General features: G+C 46.6%; 1 protein-coding gene and 1 pseudogene across 2 annotated transcripts in view; both read left to right on the forward strand.

Moving 5' to 3' along the window:
• The window catches only part of IGF1R (insulin like growth factor 1 receptor), a 280,712-nt gene that overhangs the window by 129,079 nt on the left and 135,444 nt on the right, over nt 1–16,189 (forward strand). The window lies entirely within an intron of this gene.
• Nucleotides 1–16,189, forward strand: part of LOC141575204 (large ribosomal subunit protein eL39-like) — a 66,675-nt pseudogene that overhangs the window by 14,870 nt on the left and 35,616 nt on the right.

The raw sequence follows: 16,189 nt of genomic DNA on the forward strand, positions 1-16,189 counted from the left end.
GAAAAGAGCCCTGATTTGCTGCTCCATCTGCCAACGCTTAGTATCTGTGACCTAGCCGGAGGCAATGCATATTAACTGTTGAGTGTCTATGGCTTGTGTTCTGGGACTTTGCCCCTCAAGGACACTCTGAGAAGGAGCAGGTGGCTCTGTTCCTCTTGGGCCTGGGAAGTGGCCAGGCAGGTGACTGGAGGAAGAAAGTGTTGGAAGCACAGGAGGGGTTGTGCTTGGTCATGTCAGCGCACCAGGCGGCCCCGCGCACCCGGAGGGGCGTTGTGTGCCCTGGTGCTGTGGGTCTGAATGTGGTGGGGAAGCCGGGTACAAAGTGAAGGGGGAATCTGGGTGACCTGTGTTGCCTAGAAAGGTCATCACTTTTCCTGTTTAAAAGGAGCATCCGACCCATCAGGGACCATTTCTCCCCCATTTTTCCAGGTGGCCAGTCTGTTGATGGGGCTATGACAGACCTGCACAAAAATGTCATAACTTCCAGATGGACGCACATCTGGGGAAGCTTATCTCAAACACGATTTGCACCTTGCAGAGGTGCTGCGGTGCAGTGGGTGGAACAGGGAGCCTTGTCCAGGGACCTGGAGCCCCCGGGCCTTGCATTGTTTATCCACTCAGCAAAGCCTCTGGCCTCGCTGGTCTTTTCCCACTGCAGGACCTGTCCGTCTTTACACTCTGATGGGAAAACAGAGAAGGGGCTGTCCAGAGTCTTCCCCTCACAGGGTAAGAAGAAAACAACATTTAACAACATGGAAACCAAGTATGAAGCTGCCACCATCTTATAAAACCTATTTGTTTTTCCCTCACTTCATGTTGAATTGTAATGTCAAGCTAATCAAATGAGAGTTTTTAGTACCCTAAATATGTCTAGTAATTTACCTTATAATGCTTAAAACAAAAGCAAAAATTATATCCATAAAACACAAAGAGAAGATCATTTCCTTTTTTATATGCTTGATGCCTTCTCACCAGATAACTCTAGCTGGGTACAAAACCATGTCTCAGCCTTCATGAGACTGAAGCTTGTCCCAAAGTTTCCTTCAAAGAAGTTTTCATAGCTGCTCGTTCATGCTCACATGGCCCCAGGATGATGGATGCTTGATTAGAAATTACTTAACAATGCCTAATGAACTATTGACTAACAGATGTTAACACATACTCTTCTAGTGCCTAAATCATATTCCCATGGTGCCAGGAAAGTCTTGTGAGTGTGGTTGCCTTTGTTATAAAGGCTGTTATGTTTTTGCCAAATGCAACAAATGTTGCTCTGGTATCTCAAAAGACTTAAAAAAGCAACAACCCACTTACTTTGTAACTTTTCCTCTAATAATTGACTTTTAACTTATGCTTTGTAACTTATTACTATGCTGAGTAAGCAGTTTACTTTTTATTAAATTTTACTTGTAAAAGGATGAAGCCAGGAAGAGTGGTGATCTGTACAAACATTAAAATCCTTGTCCGTGGCCACCTACCATGTAACGTGTGACTTGCGGACCGTGAAAGAGGACAGTTTTCCAACCCAAAGCATTGATATCAAGGGTGGACAAGCCATTTTGCCACCTGATCAAAAGTAAAATGTATAGGTTGATCTTCGAGACAATGTCCAAGTGAAAGAAGCCAGTCACAAAAGACCGCCTCTTGTCTGATCCCTTTTTAAGTTGTAGGTTGGTGTAGAAAAAAAAAAAAAGCTGTGGGACCAGAAAGGCTGAGTGTAGTTTAGTAAATAGAGTTACAGTACTGGAATGAGTTAAAATTCACGGGCACGGGGGATGTAGCTAGTGATATGCACAGTCAGTATTGTGTTGCACAAACCGAAGGTAGCACGTTTAAGATTTTACACAAAGGCAAGTGGAGAGTCCCGGTGGTGTGGCTTAGAGGGGAACGTAGAAGGTGGAAGGAGAGAAGCTGGCAGAGTGGAAATCTGTTCCAGTTACAGATGTTGATCTGGCAGGGGGCTCCTTGGACGAGGTTGGAGAAGGTGGCTCGGGGTGTATACACGTCTCCCCCTTGCTAGGCCCAACCAGGCAGTTCAGAGAAAAATCCCTTTTTGTCCTCCCTATTGCCTTAAAAATCCCCAAGTTTGCTTCCTGTAGAACGCTTGAGTCAGACTGCCTTCCTGGCTTTTAGGTTTCAGGCATGACGGGTGGGCAGCTATCTTCTCTCAGCAACACCCACCCCCATTTATTTGCTGATCCAAATGAGTGCAACTTGATAGAATATTGTAAATGTGGGGGAGCTGGCGCTTGAACCTGCAGATGGTAGCTTCTTGGTCTCAGGAGAAGGGAGAATGACTGACACCCACACACACACCCATCCTTACATGAACTAAGCATTTAGGGGGCATTTTCTAATAGCTTGAGAGACCAGCACACTCAGAAGGGCGATTTCTAAGTTAGATTCATCTTTGGAAAGATAGGAGACAAATTAGCAAGACCTTTCTAATTTTGAAATGTGCCTTTTGATTTGATATCTGTTTGGAAAGAGGCTTTTAAAGTAAAAGCTATTAACTTGTGGTCATTACCATCAAAGGCTAAATCCTAGTGGAAAGTGATTACCCAGGTCATCATGTTAAGATGATTATGGCTGGTGCAACTTATACGATCTTTTTTTTTTTTTCTTTTCTTTTTTTAACATTATAACTTCATTCTCTTTTTATTCACATCCCCAGATGGGGGCAGGTGGGAGGCCACACTCCCACAGCCCACATTTGAAGCAATTATTATTCCTCTTGATTATTGGATGTTTCCTTGAATTTACTGGGTTTTTCTTTTGGAAAAGTTCAACTTTCATTTTGGATATTCTATACCAGTGTTCTGTACCTAAACTGGTTGTTGTTGTTGTTGTTGTTGTTGTTGTTGTTGTTTAATAAGAGTTGATTGTTTGTGGGGGGCGTGTGGGGGGTTACTTCCTATGAGAGTCCAAATACAGATTTAAGTTCAACAGGCACTTGAACTGGATGTTTCTGTGTACTAAAACTCTGTAAACATATGTAACTTTGTCTGCCATTGTATATTGCTATATTGATTTTTTTTTTTGCCTCTGAAAAATCTCTGGGCCTGTCTGTTCTATATCGATACAGAGGCTCGCCTGTTCCCCAGGGCCCCTGCGAGAGAACGTCTGGAGTGTGTGCACTGTTAGCTGTTACTATTTGTGAAGTTGCCCCAGATTCTTTTGCACTTGATCATAAAATTCCATCAAGTTCGATTTTATATGAAGTTTCTTTGTCTAAAAGAGTAAATATTTGCCCCACAGATCCAGTTGTCAGCTGCTGACAGATGTGAAAATTAACAAACAGCCAAAAGTCTCCCTTTTAGGAAGGGGGAAAAAATAACTTAAAAAAAAAAAAAAAAAAGAACTTGTGTTGTCAATACATGAATCCATTTTAAAAGCACGTTCAAACATTTGTAATGAAAATGGAGGCCTGATAGTGTTTTAGGGCTTAAAGAGAGGCAGCTTCCATGTAATCAAATGCTCCTGTTACTGTGGTCACTAGTAATAGGGCTTCGTTCTGCCCTTTAAGTCGCCGACTCAGGTTACTCCCGGTTTTAGCGGCAGTCACAGTGTGTTTTTCTTTAGAAAGTAAAGAGACGGTGTCCCAGTGCTTCTCTGTAGTAAAACACAAGGAGAAGCTAGCCTGTTCAAGTACCAGTTTAGATGTTGTTATTTTGACAGAAGTATTAGTAAATATGTCACATTAGCCCTTGTTAAATATTTATAGCTCAGAATGTATACTCTGATGCATAATATTTTGTGAAAGAAATGTCCTTTTCCTCAAATCTCTCCCACTGCACTGACGTCAATCTGCAATTTACACCCAGAGATTTGTAGGAAAAAGACTCTATCAAGACTCTTTTATTTCAACAAAGATAAAACTCTTTTCTAAGAGGGAACACCTTTGAATCTTTGGGACCCTTAAAGGTAGAATGTCCTGAAATAGGCGTATTTATTCCTTTGCTCGGGTTTTAATACCTTCACTTTTGCAAAAAGGCACAAAATGAGGGTGATTTTAGGTGTACAGTTTCAGCTTTTGAGATGAAGGAGGGTGCATGATGGTGAGTTTCCGGATCTCAGTACTTAACGTAATGACCATGACAAGCGTCTCGTGCGTTCCTGTCCAGAGAGGAAATGCTGTCGTGAAAATGGCAGCCTCCTGTGAGTTCAGCTCTGTGCCTGAAAGACGTTGTTCAACAGCTGTGGGTTTACGAGACGTTGCGCACGGAACACTTTTCCCTGGTTTGTTTAGAAAAACCAGTCTAGACTTCCGCAGTTTTGGATTCATAGCTGTAATTTTGGGCTTTATTAGATGGCTCTCAAAGGGACTTTTCAGGTGGACATTGATTTCCTGCCAGCTGTCTGAGATGATTTCCCCTCAATATGGATGGGTGTATAGGATGCCTTCTGCATTAGGAAGCAGATGCCCACAGCAGGGCTCAGACAGAGTGCATGTGAGAAGGAAGGGAGCAGGGATAGAGGGAAACTGTGTTCCATGCAGATCTGTGAACAGCCTAGTGGTTCTCCAGGATGGTCAACTGCAGTCTTTGTTTACAAAATGGATTTGGAAACCAGTTAGTAAACAAACCATCTGCTTTAGATAAGAGGCATTCTGATTTGTCTGTGAAAAGTTCTGTTTCCCAACTAACATCCTCCAGAGTGCTCACATGTGACACCTGCTGTGCCAGTGTTTGCTGTCACTGGGTTGCAACGTGATCAGTCATGGATTTCAAAGTGGAATCATTTCAGAGCCCTTCCTGTATAGGAGTTTGGGAAACCCTTACAATACCGAGTGATCTTGGTTCACTGCGCATTCTAACAGGAAAATGTGCCTAGTGTCTCCTTGAGGCAAGAGCCGCTCACCTCTTGCCCCTCGTCTTCTCAGGCTGGAGTCTTTAACCTTGTAATCTTTGACCTTCTCTTCCAAGCTTAGGCCTGATCGTTTACTCCTTAACATTGCTATTGGTTTGGACCAGAAGTCATGCATCTTTCCCTGACCTTAACCTTACCATGGGTTGACTTAAGGGAGACTCTGGATCTGCTGATGTAAAAGCACTAAATTATGTTAAAATTAATAACATTTAACCCCCAACTCCTCAAGTAAAGTAATGGGGAAAGAACTGAATGTTTTATAACAGGTGTAAATGATTTAGGAAATAACTAAAAGGTAAATTTTTATTTAACTGAAATTTTAAAATGGGGAATGAAAAAAAAAAGGATGGGAAGGAAAGAGTCATTAAAAGGGTTCCCTTTATCTTGTATGCTGTGTTATTTTTGACTTTGCCCTCTGGGCTTGGTTAAATAATCATATATTTTGTGTCTTAAAAAACATATCCAGCTCTATTCGTAAGTTAAAAATTTAACAATACACAAATTATTATGTTAGAATTACGAAGTTTCTTGAAGAAATAATCTAACTTTAATAAGCATGTTTTACAAATGCTATTTCCGAAGAACCACCGCTTCTGGATGGAACATGCCAAATATTTGGGCTAACCTCTTTGTATTACTGGTCATGCTTTCTTCCTAGTAATTTGAAACACCTACTTGAATTACCTTTTGCAAACAAGATAACCAGATCACCATGGAGGTTTGTAATATACTTTTTGGATATCTGAAGATACGGAGGGGCAGGGCTTGGACCTGGCAGCCACCTCTGCCCCATGGACAGATTGCACTCCACTGTTCCCAGCAGGTGGCCCAGGGCTCAGTGTGGACACGGTCTGTGAGCACCTCTAGCACAGGAAGAGATGTCTCTGTAGGACGAAGTGACCAGCAAGGGGCATGGACTGTGTGGCCCAGGCGATGTGTTGGCCACCGTGCCAGGGGTGGAAGGGGTACCACCAGGTGTGCTGGCTGGTTGTAGTGGACTTCCACGTGCCCTCTGGCAGGATGCAGGCAGAGGAGAGGTAAAGGTGCCTCTGTGTGTGTTGGCGAAGGGGGGAGGGTTGGGATTTGTTGTGGAAGCCCAGCCCTCACCTCTGAAATAATTCTAGTGAAATCAAGAGGGTCGCCTGCCATGTCGTATACTCGAGAACTTGGTGGTGAGCATTTCATTTCTTCAGCAACGTGGCTGAACCTCTGACTTGTGTCAGGCATTTTTCTTAAAGCCGAGAATCCTGCAGGGAACAAGGGAGACAAAGGTAGCCTGGTCCTGCAGTTCACATTCTGATGGGAACACTTTTGTCTGTCGGTAACACAACTTCCCTGGTGACTCTAAACCCATGACCACGATCTGAGCACTGAGGTCTCATGACTAGTCGTTGGTGATTTTAACTTGGATTTCTCCACTTATTATTTTCATTGTTCTCTAATATGTGACTTAAATTAATAAGGATGTCTTCTGTAGATTTTCTCTCCATGTCTCCCCGCCGCCCCGCACAGGCTTTACAAGAGCAGGGATCTTATCTTTTTGTTTTTCTTCCCCATGTCTCCCAAGCATCTAGACAGAGCCTCGGTCACCAAAGCTTCAGTCAGTGTTTACCGAGTGCATGTTCACCCTGGGTTTGTTTGAACACGCTCACTCTCGAACCCTGTTGGAATTCTGAGTGCATCTAGCTCCCAGGGCTGGGGGCCCGGGGCCTCGTGGGGTGGCTGAGCTTGCCTCCGCCTCATTGGTGGGGTGCTGCTTTTGGAGTCGGCCCCCCACCTTCCCCATGTGTGCTCAGTGCCTGCAGGGTCACGTTTCGTGGTACCTGACTTCCCCGAGGTCACAACAGCAGCAGCATCAGAGTCACACCTGCTGTCTCAGAGGCCTCACGGGGTGATTTTTCCTGTTCAGGAAAGTCACCCGAGGCCTTTGCTGTGCAGGAAGTGCACCCGAGGCTCCGGGAGCGGGGTGCCGGCCCCCCGTGTGGCGCAGGCCCTGGCTGTGAGCGGCATCTCGTCTCTGGGCAGCTGTGATGAGCGCTTGAAAGCCCACTCAGGGGGAAGGGAAAGCTGGTGCCGGGTGTTTGGACAGGTCGCACCTGCGGGCATCGCCGGCTGTGCAGAGTCGCTCATCTGTGGTGACAGATGTTGGGCTGTTATTTAGTAACTTAGGTTTGTTTTCCTTTGCACACAAATAGCCTCTGGATCCTGAGTTTTTCTACCAGCGACCACGGGAGCGGAAGATCAGCAGGCAAGGCGTGTTCAGGCCCCCCAGGGGGTTGCACTGAAAGAGAACCTTCAGAGCGTGTGTCACCGGGAAGGGCAGACCCTCCCGCCTCGCTCCCGGAGCTGCGGTTTTCCTTTGTCAGAAAAGTCAGTGTGAGCGACCCCGTTCCTCGGAATCAAGGACCAGGCACTCAGCTGCACTGTGCTGGCCACTGGGGGCCCAGGGATGAGCCAAAGCCAGGTCCCCACTTGTAGGGGATGTTCTAGTGGCAGAAACAGACAGTAAACAAGTAGTGATGTCAGCCAATGGAGAGTGCCGTGGGGAGGGATGGATGAATGGCTGGTGGGGGTGGACCTCGGGTTAGGCTCTCAGAGGAGGTCTTCCGAGGAGAGGACATATGCCCTGAGAGCAGGAGGCCGCCAAGGGGAGACATCAAGGCTGGGAAGCTGGGGGTCGGGGAGGGTGTCTACATGTGGGGGACAGGGCCATCTGTTTACCCTACACTCACTGGACACCCACCCTGAGCCAGGCGCTGTTCTCGGGGCAGGAATGGAGCCATGGGCATGATGACTCTGCCTTCATGGAGCTTTTGTGAAAGAGGGGTGGGCCTGGGGGTTATGCTGTGTGGGGTGCTCTTTTCCGCCGGGTGCTTACAGGGGTCTCCAGGAAGAGGGCTTCCAGACAGAGACCTGAAGGAAGGGGCGCAGGGCAGCCAGGAGGCTGGAGGGCCAGGGACTATGGTGAGGCCCTTGGCTCAGACTGATATGGAGGGTTTCTAAGCAGAGGAGTGACACTGGTTTCTGAGTTCATAGTAAACTCCAGGCCATGGACAGAAGCAGAAAGACAAGTAGGAGGTGGCGGTGGCCACAATCCAGGGCAGAGAAGGTGCGTCTTAGACCAGCATAGTGGTAGAGAGCACTGCGAGAAGCAGCCGGAGTTCCTAAGCACCAGCAGGACTGACAGGTGCATACGGGATGCACATGGGGTGGCGGGAAAGGACGAGACAGATTGTGGGGCTGGAGCCCGGGAGCGAGGGGCAGAGGGTGGGCACACCCAGATCATCATTTGGGACAGAACAAAAACAGATTTTGTTCTGTGTGTTAGAAAGTCAGCAGAGTTTAGACCGGGGCAGGGGTGGGGGTGGGGTGAGATGACATAGTGACAGCGTTAGTAATAGCAGCTAACATTTATTGAGCATGGATTATGTACCAGCTCTTATGATAGCCCTGTAAGGGGCAGCTCCCCTGTTCCACCCATTTTATAGATCAGGACACTGAGGGACAGAGAGCTTAAGTATCTTGCCCTATACCACATATTTAGTTAGAGCCAAACATGATTAAATAAAGTGCACCCTAGTGTGTATTTTATTGTTTCTTTAGAGGAGTTACCACGTCTTTGGGTAACCATGCCCACACCCAAGGGCTTAAGAAACATTCTGATGATTAACAGTTGTTTGGGAGTGGGGCCAGAGACAATTTAAGTATTAAAATCTCACTAAATCTGTCTCCACTATATGACTCATCTACCTCCTCCTTCCATGGGCCCCTCAAAAATGATCATGGGTTCGTTCTCCTTACCTGTAAAGCATGTTCGTGGTCCCAGAAAAATCCACCGAGAACCACAGGCCTGGGGGTCTCCATGTGGGAGCTCTCACAGGATGGGCAGAAGGTCTGAGACTAATTAACAAAAACATTTGTTGTGGATTCGGGTCTGCAGCCACTAGGTAATCTCCTTATAAAGCTTGGCGTAATGTCTATAAGACTCTTGCTTATTTTGCTCTCAGTTTGTTGTCTGGACATTGCTGTCTTTGAAGAGGTTATGAAATTATTGTGATTTAATCACAGATGGGGTATTTCACAAGATTCATTTGATAGTTTTCTTGTTTCTTTGGCTGTCAGTCCCTGGGCGAAGGTGGGAGGGGGAGGCCTCCGTGGAGTCTGGGAGAGAATGTGGTAGAAATGGATGTTCACTGCAGGAGAGCTCTGAGGGCTTCTGTTACAGTCTCCCTGGGCCCCAGTCTTCATGAGTGGGAAGTTCGTATCTTCTGAAAATGTAGCAGACTCCCCCTCACCCCTTGCCATGTGAGATTTTGAAGCCTGACTTGTGTTTTGCAAGCGTTGAGGAGGGGACCAATTAATAGCTCAGATCATCTTGTCTCTGGAGAGAATTTATATCTCAATTCATCGGAAGACAGCTCTGGTATTAGGACAACAAGAATGGTTTTGTTCCTGTCTTCCCTTCCTGCACTCTGTTCTTATTTAATTCTTGTGTTAAAACCTTTTCTGGTAAATTAGAACATGCTCTTTTGTTCAGATCTTGTTTTTAAGAAGGGTGTTGAGTCTGATAAATCTGATAGCCTCTCATCTATCACGGTGATTTCTGACTTTCCTGAGGGACTGTGTGCTTGAGCGAGGCTGGTTCCTTTGCAAGCCCCAGCATCCCGGGGACTGGGAGGTGGTAAGAAATGCCATGCCCAGAGGGGAGTCATGGAAATGGGATTGGACAATGGAGACTTCTGCCAGGATGCAGCATATGGATTGTTGATTTGTTCTGTTTGGAAATTTGAAAAGCAGTATTAAGAATTAAAGTTGTTCATTACCTCCTAAGGTTTCTACCCCAGCTGTGTGAAGTTTGAGTATTGTGATACCAATTTAAAAGTGGACAATTTAAAAACTCCACCTCTTTTGGAAATTTGTGGCCACCTCCACCCTAATTTGACAGTCTTCAGATAAATTGGCAGTCCCCATTTTACCAACAAGGAAGAGCCTTTGATTTTTGTTTTTTTATTATTATTTCTTTAAAAATGGCAGGGAGGCAGAAGATACGGAATGTGACTCAGCAGATGGGAATTTCTTTAATAACCCGCTGGGCGTGTGGGCATTAGCGCCGCTCCCCGCGTGCGGCTCCGCGGTGCCCGCTGCCTGTTTGGGGAGCAGACCTGGAGACCAGGAGATGCAGCAGCAGACTCGGCGGTGGTATCTGAGAGATTCTCTTTGTCTCAGCTGTTTTCCCTCCTTCTTGGAAAATGCGGACGCAAATCCAGTCCCGGTTCCTGCAGCTGCCGAGGCAAAGCAGGCTTTTTATGAATGAGGCCCAGGAGGGGGAGGAGAGGGCTTGTGTTACACCAGCACTTGGTTGGGTAATGCAGTTCATTCACGCCCAGCCATCCAGCCCCGGCTTTATTTTAAAGGATAGTGTTCATTTTTGGCGATTCAATTTAGACTTTTTCTCCCCGAGTGCAACTGTCCGTAAATTAGGACACTAAGCACGTGTGTGCATTAATGGGTTTCTTTTTTTTCTTTTTTTCTTTCTTTCTTTTTTTGAGTGCTTGCTCATTTAGTGGGGGAAAATGGTAGGAGAAGTGAAGTGGGGACAAGGAAGGAAAGCCTTGTCATTCCTGGGGGCCCTGGTTACTTCTCCATCCCCAAGCCACATAAGAGGAGGCAGGCGGGGACCCTGTGTCCTGCATACAGAGCCCTGAGAGTGGGATGCTGGGGGTGGAGCTACTGCTCCCTGGTCGGCGGGTGGGGGGAGGTCTCCCCAGGTCTACACATGCTGCCTTCCCTGCCCGGCTCCCCTCTCCTGTGTCCAGCGGGCAGCTCATTATTTGTGGCACTTGAAGCCTCATTGTTGTGGCCACCAAAACCTGAATTGGAAGCTGTGTGACAATGCTGGCCCCCTCCCTGCCACCGCTTCCTGCTGGGAGCAGAGCAAAGAGGGCAGGCTTTGTCCTGGGCATAAATGAACCTCTATCAAAACAAACAGCAGAGAGAGGGGCGGCCTGGTTCCAATTGCCAGCCTGAGCCCCAGCAGAGGCCACTGTCCTCACAAAGCACGCTTGAGGCCCGGGTGAGACCCGTCCTCGGTGACCTTCCCGTGCACAGAGTGCAAACCCCAACCGACTGGCCGCCCATGCCACCCTCAGAACAGTCCCCCAAATTGGAAATGCTGGATTGTGTCCTTGAGTGCATTTGGGGGAGAGAATTACCCCAAGGCATCATGGCTCTGTGCATGGAGGAAAATTCTGTTCTAAACTTGTGCTGCTCCCTCCTCCTACATGGACACTGAGAATAGAGTTAGAGAGGGTTAAGCCTTTTAAAGAGGAGCCCTCCCTCCCTCCCCATTGCTAGCAGCAGCCAGGGGCTTCAGGACACCTCAAGCCTGGTGGCACAAAGCCTCTGCAGATGCACTGAGCATCTTTCTTTTGCTCTTTGTGTTTTGATGTTGTATAAACACAATTGGTAATGACCCTACTGCTTGTTCCCCAGCACCAGGGTAGAAACTCACCACTGTTCACCTAACTCACTCTCCTGGTTGCTGGCGTCTCTCTCCCAGGTGGGTGTCGTGTGTCCTGTTACCATGATGTGGCCCCTCCCCAACCTTGATGCCACATCTGAGCTGCTTTAGGCATAGGCAACATGAGCTGGGTTTTCCTACCATAAAAGGAAAGTCCTTCATTGCAATCACACGGAAGGAAGGGGTGACAGGGAATGTGTTGAGGACTTGATGTAAACAGCTAGTCTTGGGTCCTCATTGTCCAGTCTCTCCTGTTGGCCAACAGCCAACATGATGTCCGGAGGGTCTGAATTGAAGGCACACTTCGTGGGCCAGTGATAGCTTTGGCTTTGAAGCTCAGTTGCAGTCGTGATTAGAAAGAAGTTGTGGTGAGCTGGAACAGGGTGTGGCTGGCAGATTTTAAGACAGGATCCTGGCTTGAGTCTTAGTATTAATTCACTATTATGGCAGGTCACTTAAGCCCACAGGCTAGGCCCTTGGAGTACTTCAGGACTTCAGGAAGAAGACGGGAGGGAGAAGGATGGCAGTAAGAAATAAAAGAAGGAGCAGGAGAGAATTGTCACAGAAGGAGAGGGAGCCAAACATTTTCAAAAAGGTATTTCTTTCTTTATGAGATTGAGGTATTGTATTGGGTGACTGGGTCCTTGGTGGCAAAACCATGTCAACATTGAAGGAGCGTGCTCTGGGTAGCCCCGTGGTTAAGCTGAAGAGGCAGGGTAGCCCTCTCTTTCTGAAAAATGGATAGGAAATGGAAGCGGGGAGATAAAGCAGGACCAAGGAATGTTTTGGGTTTTGTTTCACTGGCCTCAGAGGTGGAGGATTACAGAGATGAGATCAAGAGAGCCAGGACTGTCAAATTCAAAAAGCGTTTCAGAGATGTTTTGACCATCAGCAACTTTGGGGAGCAAAGTATATATAGGCTTTAAACATAGCTTCCTGAAAGACAAGACTTGTGTACAAATTCACATGGAAAGAGTGCATCCCCTCGAAGCTACAGTCTTGTGTCTGTACACACAGCTTCTGTATACATTGCATTTGTCTGGCATCATTGAAACAGAAGTTTTCTGCTTGAGTTGATTCCCCAAGTAATCAAGCTCTCTTCTCAAGAGTGCTAGATATTTAAGTATTTCTTTTAATTGTTATTGATTGACAGCACTTTGCTGTCTTTAATTACAGATCATTTTCTTGGCAACCCAGGGCGCTATTATGAAACCCAGTGCCTCAGAATCCACATGGGGCTCTGATTTTTCCTGAAATTACGTGTCCTCGGACATCTATGCATGTTTATATTTGACATATTTCAGGTATTCTCTCTGTAGGCAGGGATGGCAAATTCTGATCTTTGTCTGTCTCTCAGGAAAGTAGATAACTGGATTTTTGTAAATGATTTTCCATGAAACTCGGAGGACTTTTGAGATTGCTTTTGTCTTGGCATCAGGTTCTAAGTGTTTCATGGCTGAGATAATAGAATTCCATCCATCAGGTACATGGAGCAATACTATAAACACATACTCAGATATAAACTCCAAGTGGGAATGATTTCTGTTTAATGATTTTAGATTTTGAGCCAGTTCTGTTTGTATTATTATTTTTTTCTCTCTCATGTTCATAGCCTTCAGCAAGTCAGACCCCCTAAGAATTTTTAATTCATTTATCTTGCTGCTTCTACACATAACTCCTTATGTTTTCCCAGACAGGAATCGTGCCACTTGAAATGAAAAGTAAATGTAATATATGATGTTCTACTGGTAATTGTTTCTATTTTAGGTTGACACTGAACTAATGATTTTTTAATTGTACCTGGCTTGAAACACAATGAAAAAGTGGTTCCTTCTGTTTTCTCTTTTTTTCCTTAAGCTGCGTTCAGTAAATTGAAGGTAACTGAAAAAGTACAGATCTAAGTAATGTACTTGTCTCCTAGTCGTGTGTTAATGTGTATCAGCTGGATGGGACGTGAGAGCACTGAGGGAGTGAATAGCCTGTTTTATGTATTTATTATGTGATTATTTATTTAGAGGAATAAAAAATTTTTTTCTCTGCTGTTCTGGAATGCAGTGAAATGTCTGTTTGAGGCATTATCATGCCATCGTGCAGGCTAATCTTCCGCTTCTGAATAGCGTTACGTGGATTACGTGGAGCCAGTATTCCGAGGGCTGTTTTGGGACGAACGCAAGGGATTTAGGGGGCACAAGTGAAAGGGAAGAAATAAACATAAACCTTTTCTTTTTAAAAGAAGGTTAGTCGTTTGCTTGTTGCTTTAACTTCGAGCCGGTGGAGGATGGAGCAGGCACTCCAGGGTGAGTGAAGTGGGGGCGACCCTGAAGCAGGGGTGTCGGGGTGGAGGGCCGTGCACACACAGCCTGCATGTGGGTGTGATTGTGAGTCAGGAAGGAGAGTGCTTAGACCATGGCAGACACTCAGAAAATACTTGCTAATCCGTTTGTTTGAAGATACAGTGAACTGGAGAAGATAAACAAAAACGGGAGATTCTCACAGATAAGACATCCAGGATAATTACTCCCCGGAGTCTGAGATCATCATTATGTTCAAGGACGTTTTCTTTGGGGGTGGCTTTGTATCGAACGTTTGCATTTAGATGAGTCATGACTCTACATCTTGAGGTATTAGTGGGGTATTACAGGGGAATCTCAGAGACAAGACGGTTAAATTTAACTTGATGATCCCCCCGTTTAAACTTTCTGCTGCCAGAGTTGCAAAGCAAGTGAAAAGTTAAAAGCCGTGTGGGTAGGTCTTGTTCCCCCACCCCCTTCCAAAGCGGATTTTCGCTTTGGGCGGAATGTTCCTCATTTTCCACAGAGCTAATGATTCTCAAGGATTGTTTTCCGTGAAGTGTGCACTCACACACGCTGCTTTTGGGCAGAGCTGTAAAGCCAGACTCCAAAGGGCAGGCTGCGAGTTAATGTGCTTTCATGCTCATCCTTTCCGGAAGGTGCTGGTGTGTTTATATGGTATCTTTGCGTGTGCATGTGTGTGCGTGTGTGTGTGCGTGTGTGTGTGTGTGTGTGTGTGATTCAAGGCACTTCACACCTGCCCACCCTCGCCTCCAGCATCCCTGAGACGCAGCCCCTCCTGTCTCTCTCCCACCTGTGATAACTCCAGGAGGGTCAGGAAGAAGGATTTGTTTTGCTTGTCTTGCTTAACCAATGAAACCTTTAATCATGGCCCTTCAAAGAAACTCTAAAATCCTAAAGTAGCTCTGGTAAGATATTACCATAAATTTTTTTTTGTTAGCTAACATAAAGGACTTGAATACCCTTTTCTTTCTGATTGGTGGGCTTTACAACCAAAGGCATTCCTACTAGTTTTGTCAGCTTGTTAGGAAACACAGATGTATTTTTGGTCCTTTGAACTAGAAAAGCACCCGCCACGCACTTCCCACAGCCCTTCTGCAGGGTGGGTGTTGGACAGAATTTGTGTGGGGACCCAGCAGGCTGCAGGTGCAAAGGTGTGTCTGTGAGGGCCAGCATCAGTGGGGACCCACCCACGTTCCTGTCCAGCTTCCGGTTCCTGCCCATTTCAAGTTTCTATTTGAGTCTGTCTTTGTCTTAATCTTTTCTGTGCTTTCGGTGAACTGATTAAGAACATGGCGGGGAAGGCCGGGACAGGTTGGCACAGTGTGGTGAGGCCCAGGTTTGTCTCCTGCCTCAGAGGAAGGTGCACAGAGTCATGTGTCCTCAGTCCGCCCTTCCTGCCCCCTCCATTGGGCCCCCAGGCTCTAGGGAAGAAGGCCTCCCTGCCACCCCCAAGGGGCTCCTGAGTGGCCTGCGGCTCTGGGAGCTCTCCGAGGAGGCGTCCTTCCCTGGTTGTCACTCCACGTGTGTGGCTCGTCCATGAATACCTCAGGATGAAACAGTCCCCCTTCCCCCTTCTCTCCTGTCTTCCTTCTTGTGTTTGGAAAGCTTGGGGCTAGCCTGGAGGGAATGTGGGAGAGGGTACAGGAGGAAGAGCTGGGAGCAAATTAGTGATGCTGGCAGAAGTCTCTAAGAAGCCTGGTTCATCTGCTGAGCTCCCCCAAAGTGGGCTAAGCTCCGTGCACCGCACTGACTTGGTGAGGCCTGCCTGGGTCCAGCCCGCAGGGCCGCCCATCACACGCCGCCTATGCTGGTGTTTTCAGCTTGGAGTGCCACCCCTCCCTTCCCTTCATTTGCTTCTTGATAAGAGCTATAAATAGATAAATAGATAGATAGGCAGACAGACAGACAGACAGACTGATTCTAGTTGAATAATAGGAGCCTCTGTCTATAATTGGCTGTGTGGAAATAAATATTAAATAAACACCTTCTAATAGTTGTTACCAGAACCCCTATGGGAATCCTCTGACAATGTTTTTTCGGCATTGTGAAAAGAAGAGCTGACTCCTGGGGATGTCTCTTTTCCCCATCCTTCTTGTGGACACGTGTGGAAAGCCAGGGGTGATCCTGTGGCCAGAAAAGTCCACTCTCTGGCATTAGTGAGAGAGAGCCGAGGGTGTGTTTACCAGCACTGGACATCCACAGAATATTGACATGAGTGTTTTAGGGCAAAACTGACCCTAAGCCTGACATGAGTGTTAATCTCATGCGGGTTGAACAGTGTATCACATCTGATGTGATGTGTTCTGTGGGCACTGAAGTCAGAGCTTCCTGGCTCACCCCAGGCCCTGTCAGGTCATCTGTGCTTGGCTCTCAGCTGCTCAGTCAAATGCTTTGTTGGTTGTAGCATGTAAATTCAAATAAGTTGGAGGTAGTTCAAGTTTTCAGCAGCTGAAAACATACTAATCATAAAGCTTAGGTTCTCCGAAGT

The sequence above is a fragment of the Camelus bactrianus genome, chromosome 27 (genome assembly GCF_048773025.1).
Source record: "Camelus bactrianus isolate YW-2024 breed Bactrian camel chromosome 27, ASM4877302v1, whole genome shotgun sequence".
Lineage (NCBI taxonomy): Eukaryota > Metazoa > Chordata > Mammalia > Artiodactyla > Camelidae > Camelus > Camelus bactrianus.